General features: G+C 45.6%; 1 non-coding gene across 1 annotated transcript; it reads right to left on the reverse strand.

The window, feature by feature from the left end:
* Positions 1-5802: 5802 nt before the first annotated feature.
* Positions 5803-5875, reverse strand: TRNAV-CAC (transfer RNA valine (anticodon CAC)). The gene has a single exon. It is a non-coding gene; the product is annotated as a tRNA-Val (tRNA).
* Between the last annotated feature and the right edge of the window lie 326 nt (positions 5876-6201).

Genomic DNA, 6201 nt, shown 5'->3' on the forward strand with positions numbered 1-6201 from the left:
CTTCTTGTTGTGTGTAATTTTTGGCCACCCTTCACACATTCACCGACATAAACATACATCAATTTCCATATCGTGGATACTAATAGCACTAAGTAATGTAGTAGAGGTCCAATTCCTTTATCAGCAAAGTAGGGGTCAGAAGTGTTCAGAATCAGAATTCTGTGGTTCTTTAAGGAGTAATACAGCACATAGTCCTTACATCATATACCCCTCCAGTGGGGTCTGGGGCAGTACCCATAATCAAACATATTTATATTCTTACTGTGAAATGAATGTATATTCTCACACAGTGGCCAACTGAAGTCTTCAAATAGCCTCGTCAGCTCAGGAGGTAAACATGGGGCTCCTCTCTCTCCTCCCCTCTATGCATCCTCATTCTCACCAATGTTTAAGTTTTTCTTCAAAATGTCTTTCATCCTGGGACTGCAAGCTGGTGCACCCACTCTGGAAAACAGTATGGAGGTTCCTCAAAAAACTAAAAATAGAACTACCCTACAACCCAGCAATTGCACTACTAGGCATTTATCCAAGGGATACAGGTGTGCTGTTTCAAAGGGACACACGCACCCCCATGTTTATAGCAGCCAAAGTACGGAAAGAGCCCAAATGTCCATCGATGGATGAATGGATAAAGAAGATGTGGTATATACATATACAGTGGAGTATTACTTGGCAATCAAAAAGAATGAAATCTTGCCATGTGCAACTACAAGGATGGAACTAGAGGGTATGATGTTAAATGAAATTAGTCAGAGAAAGGCAAAAATCATATGACTTCACTTATATGACGACTTTAAGAGACAAAACAGATGAACGTAAGGGAAGGGAAACAAAAATAATATAAAAACAGGGAGGGGAACATAAGAGATTCTTAAATATGGAAAACAAACAGGGTTGCTGGAGGGGTTGTGGGAGGGGGGATGGGCTAAATGGGTAAGAGGTACTAAGGAATCTACTCTTGAAATCATTGTTGAAGCGCCTTGGTGGCTCAGTCAGTTAAGCATCTGACTTCGGCTCAGGTCATGATCTCACAGCTTGTGGGTTCGAGCCCCACCTCAGGCTCTGTGCTGACAGCTCAGAGCCTGGAGCCTGCTTCAGATTCTGTGTCTCCCTCTCTCTCTCTCTCTGCCCCTCCCCCACTCACACTCTCTCTCTCTCTCAAAAAATAAATAAAACATTAAAAAAAATTAAGAAAAAAAGAAATCATTGTTGCTCTATATGCTAGCTAACTTGGATGTAAATTAAAAAAATAAAAAATAAAATAAAATGTCTTTCATGCATCTTTTACACTTAGTCATCCAGATAGTCCCTTATATCAGTCTCATCATTCATGTCTGCACTCTCCTAATTACTTTCTCTGATTCTAGCATCTCCACACTATCAAATGTCTTATCTTATTACCCAAAAGTTCTATTTTCATCATATCCCCACTCTGTTTATGAAAACTTACTCTCCACCATCTGCTATACAAACTCGAAACTCCTCGCCCTGCCTTTGTAGTTCTTCTAACTTGTGACTTCTCTTTCTTATCCAATATTAATTCCCAGAACTCTCTTATACAAATCCTTCCCTAGAGTCAGGCTGGCCCCTTCCTGACCCCAATCCTGGACCAGGTACCCTCTATACAAGCACATGTCTTGGCCTGGTGTGCCCTCCAGATTTCCTCAAGGCACAGTTAACTAATCATTTTTCCTCAGTAATTCAGGACACTTGATAAGATCTTATGATAATTCAGGTTAAGGTGAGTGTAAAATCCTCTTAAACTAACAAATCTATTTGGTGAAGAAATTGTCAAGCACAGGAAAAAAGGATCTTAGAGTTGAAACGATTGAAAGAGGCAACTGGTGCAAGAATCTTTATATATACATATATATATTTTTTAATGATTATTTATTTTGAGAGAGACAGAGACACAGTGTGAGTGTGGGAGGGGCAAATAGAGGGAGACACAGAATCCCAAGCAGGCTGTCAGCACAGAGCTAGACACGGGGCTTGAACTCATAAACCGCAAGATCATGACCTGAGCAGAAGTTAGACACTTAACCGACTGAGCCGCCCAGGGCCCCTGCAAGAGTCTTTTCGACTATTGACACATCATGTAGTTTCTGCTCAAATGTCTTGTGAGGAGAGCTCATTCGCTCATATCAGACATTCTATCTGGTGGTTAGGAAAGTACCTGTATGTTTGGCCAACACCTGGTATCCTGCACTTTAACCTCCCTTGATACAACCAGTATAAAGTTGGCCTACCTCCAGCCAGTCTAGTTGACTCCAATATTTTGCCACATTGCATTCTGAGTGACCCTTCTACACCCTAAATCTACATACCTGCAGCCCAACTCCATTTAGTGTCCCTGTATTCCTTCTCTAAAATGGCTGATACCTTATGATCTATATCCTGACATGCTCATCATCTTACTCTCTTGCCAGTTCTCATATCTCCACGTGTTGGTCACTCTCACACTTCTAGGCACGTGCTTCCCTCTATGGGGAACCGTCTCTCCCCGCCTCCTCTTCATTGTTCTGATTCATTCTCATTTTTGAAATCTCATTCCAGAAGTCATTTCCTTTGAAAGATTTTTCTGACCCTCTAAACTGACTTAGATGCTCTGATGTATTTATTTACATTTTGACATTAAGAATTCCCTAATGAAATAACTGTCTACTTGTCCTTATTTTCCAAAATATTGGAAGTTCCTAGAAAGCCAAGTGTGTGTGTAAGTACCTAATATATCCTCAAGACCTAGCTTTAAAGAATGGATAAATGAATAAGAGAATAATTCTCTGTCTCTTTCTCTGAGACACACAGGAAAAGGAATTTAGCAGGACAGACAGGAGAAGCAGTCTACAAAGTAGAGAGATCCTAGCAGAACAGTTAGGAAGGATAGAGAATAAAATCAGCATAAATAAAATTTTGCTTGGAAATAAGATAAAAACAGTCCTGAATGGCTCTTTAGGGCTAAGAATAAGAGATAATAGGTGGGAAATATACAGACAAGAGAGGGAAAGAGTAGAAATAAAATTTCATCTCTGCTCCCCTAAAGTATCATTCCATAGTTATCAGCCTCTTCTTTATCCCCCATCCAACCCCTGTTGAAACCATTAGGCATGGTTCACATACTGAACATGAGAGCCAGTGGAACTTCTTTGTCAAATCCAATAATCAAAGGGACCTAGTTGGAAGTTACATCATTTTATATTGGATTTCTACTCCAAAGGCATAGTTTAGCTCTCCCTGTGATTCCTTCAATTAGACCTTCAAATTTTGTTTTTTAACACAACTCTACTCAATGTAATACTTTTTTGCCCTCTGCCTTTGTCTAAGAATCATATTTAGTTCTTTCGTGCTCAGCTTGGTACAGGTTTGTACTGCTCTTAATATTTAGCCCTTTTCTAATATCCTATTGTAACTGAAATTTACTTTTATAACAACCTGAGAAGACTTGAAGCCATTATATTAGCAGTGTGTAGTCTTGTGTTGGGGATTCCTGACCCAGTTGGTTTCATTTCTATATCATGTATTAAAAAATTTTTTTTTCCTTATGTTTTTCACTAGACTGGTTTACATAGATACAATTTTCTGTTTTCCTATAGCATTTAAGAAAACTCCATTTTCCTGATATATTTCCCAATATATTTCTGGGTCCTGGGTACATAAGACCAGGCATTCTGTGCCTTAGTTCAGGAAAAAATTAACACGGGCGCTCTAAGCAAGGTTCTTTCATACTTGTCTTTCAGTTAGTTTCTGCTTCCCCACACCCTTTCCCTTGTCCACCTCTGGTGGCTTACACTCTCAGGGATTTACTGAAAGTCTTTTCATCACACTTTCTCTTTGCATATGTAAATAAGATTGTGTTGTTGAAAAACACATATAGTATCCTTGAGTGAGTGTTGGGTTCTTTAGTTCGGTAACATACAAAAATATATACTTTTAATTGGTATGCATATGGAAATATTGACTCTGGAAATCCTTGGCTTGAGATCCAGGTACAGATTTAGATATCTTTACCTTGGCTTTGTCAAGGAAATAAACTTCTGCGATTTTGCTATGGAGTCAAGGGAAATTGAGCTGTACCCTTAGGCAATACTTCAGATACACAATCTTTTTATCCAGTGTGAGCCTATGGAGAAGATTCAGGCGTTAGAAGATAAACAAAGGGAATTTTAAGGCATTTCCTGATATAAAGTCCAACCTGAATTGGGTATTGCTGTGTTTCCGGGGGTGGGGGGAACGTGGTAACACCCTGGCCTCCTCTTCAACCTGCTTATGAGAAGACAAATGAGTACTGGCTCATAGATAGTGGTGAGTAGTAATTGTACTTTTTCTCATGGTTCCTGAGAATCACAGGTACAGCTAGTCCTTCCCAATTTCCCAATCCCTTGCCTTTTTTCCTTCTGTTAGGAGGATTAACATTGAAGAAAAGGAAGCTGTTTCCACCTTGTTTCGAACCACGAAATTTTCGCGTGTGAGATGAACTTGATAACCACTTCACTATGGAAACCAGTCAGCCTGGCTTCCTGCTCTAACCCTGAAAACCGTCGGTCCTGCCACTGCTGTTAAGCTTGAGTCTGTTTGGTTGAAAGGCTGGACGAAGTCAAGTCCCAGGTTCTCTTTAAAGGAAAACGCTTGAAGTGAGACCTTGGGTTTCTGAGGTGAATAGAGGGGAGCCGCTGGCCTGGCTTCTCATCCCAGCTCTCCTCTCCCAGCCTGGCCATTACAAGGACACTGAATCCTGACCTCCCGGATTTTAGGGGCTCAGTGCACAGCCACTTCTGCAAGCGTCCCTGGGTGCACACCAGACTTTGGGGGATGAAAAGGCAAATCCTAAGTATGGAGACAGCGCCACAAAGTCTCCTGGATTGGAATCGAACCTGAGCAGTAGCGGTGAAAAATCCAAATCCCATCCCACCGATCCGATCCCGGGGGAATCCACCCACACAGGATCCCTGCTTCGGCCCCTGCAGATGAAAACCCTGAAAGTCAAGGTGACATTTCCCAGGCGGACAGAGCACAAGCGGAGGCGATTCCCAGCGGCGCAGGGCTGAATGCAGCCGCACAAGGCTCCCAGCCCTTGCCCTGCTGCTCACCACCTCTTCCAGCCTCAGCGACCCCTTGGGCCCTGACCACAAGGTGACTGGCCTGTGCCACACTCTAGTCCAGCTGGAGCCGTGTGTGTTGCAGAGCCAAGGCCGTGCTCTCTTTCTGAGCCTCGTTTGCTGATGGGTAAGGTGCGCACTCGGCTCTCAGCGGGAGGGGAGGGGCGGAGTCCCTCTACTTGGCGACTTCCGAAGTAGCTCCAGAGCTGTCCTGATGACGGCACGGGGACGGGCTCCTTTGGTGTCCCCATGGGCTCATTAGGTGGAGCCTGAAACGCCTCACCTACGCGTCTTTGGCTCGGGTCCCAGGTGCAGCTGGTTTGTGTTCTTTGCGTTCTGTCAGGCAAATAAATACACCTGTTGCGCAAGTGTGCCGCCCAGGGAAGAACGTGCTGCTTTTCAGAGCCACGGTCGCTGTGAGCCCGTGGGGCAGACGGAGGCGCCAGATGAGCAGGCCAGCGGATGCGTGGAAGTAGAGGTAACCTGAAGTGGGCCTCGTCCTGCGTGCCCTTGTTGGAGTGACTAAGTGGGTGTGGCCCGCTCTCCAAGGTGACTGGGAGCAGACACACAGCGGCCAGGCCTGGTGGTCGAGTGCTGAGAAGGCTTTCAGGTGGCGGTGGGACTCCGGCCCCCGTTCTTTTTGCGGTTTAAAGGACAATAGATGGGGGGGGGTTGGGGGGGGGAGTAGTGGTAAAAAGAAGCAAGCTGTTTCCGCCCGGTTTCGAACCGGGGACCTTTCGCGTGTGAGGCGAACGTGATAACCACTACACTACGGAAACGAGCCAGGCGGCCTGGTCTCCGGCTCTAACCCCCAAAAGCGGCATTTCGGCCACAACTATCGGGCCCGCCGACTTCGCTCGAACCGCCCAAGGCCCTGGAAACAGCCGCGCCCCTGCGAGCGAGGAGCCCGCGCCCCCCAAGCGGCCCCGGCAAAGGACCCCGCGCCGCCCCGCCCCCCGCCCCCCGAGGACGGGACCCTAGCGCCCTCAGCGGCCTGGCCTCGGGAATCGCACCGAACGCAGGGTGTCCGCCTCTAGGACGAGGGGCCCCGGGGCAGACGTCGGGTGCGCGCTCTTCCTCCGCCAGCCCGTTGGCTCTGCGCCGC

This window comes from Lynx rufus, unplaced genomic scaffold (genome assembly GCF_022079265.1).
Source record: "Lynx rufus isolate CCGP_SWC_20201006 ecotype Redwood Valley unplaced genomic scaffold, mLynRuf1.p SCAF_2, whole genome shotgun sequence".
NCBI classification, from domain to species: Eukaryota; Metazoa; Chordata; class Mammalia; order Carnivora; family Felidae; genus Lynx; species Lynx rufus.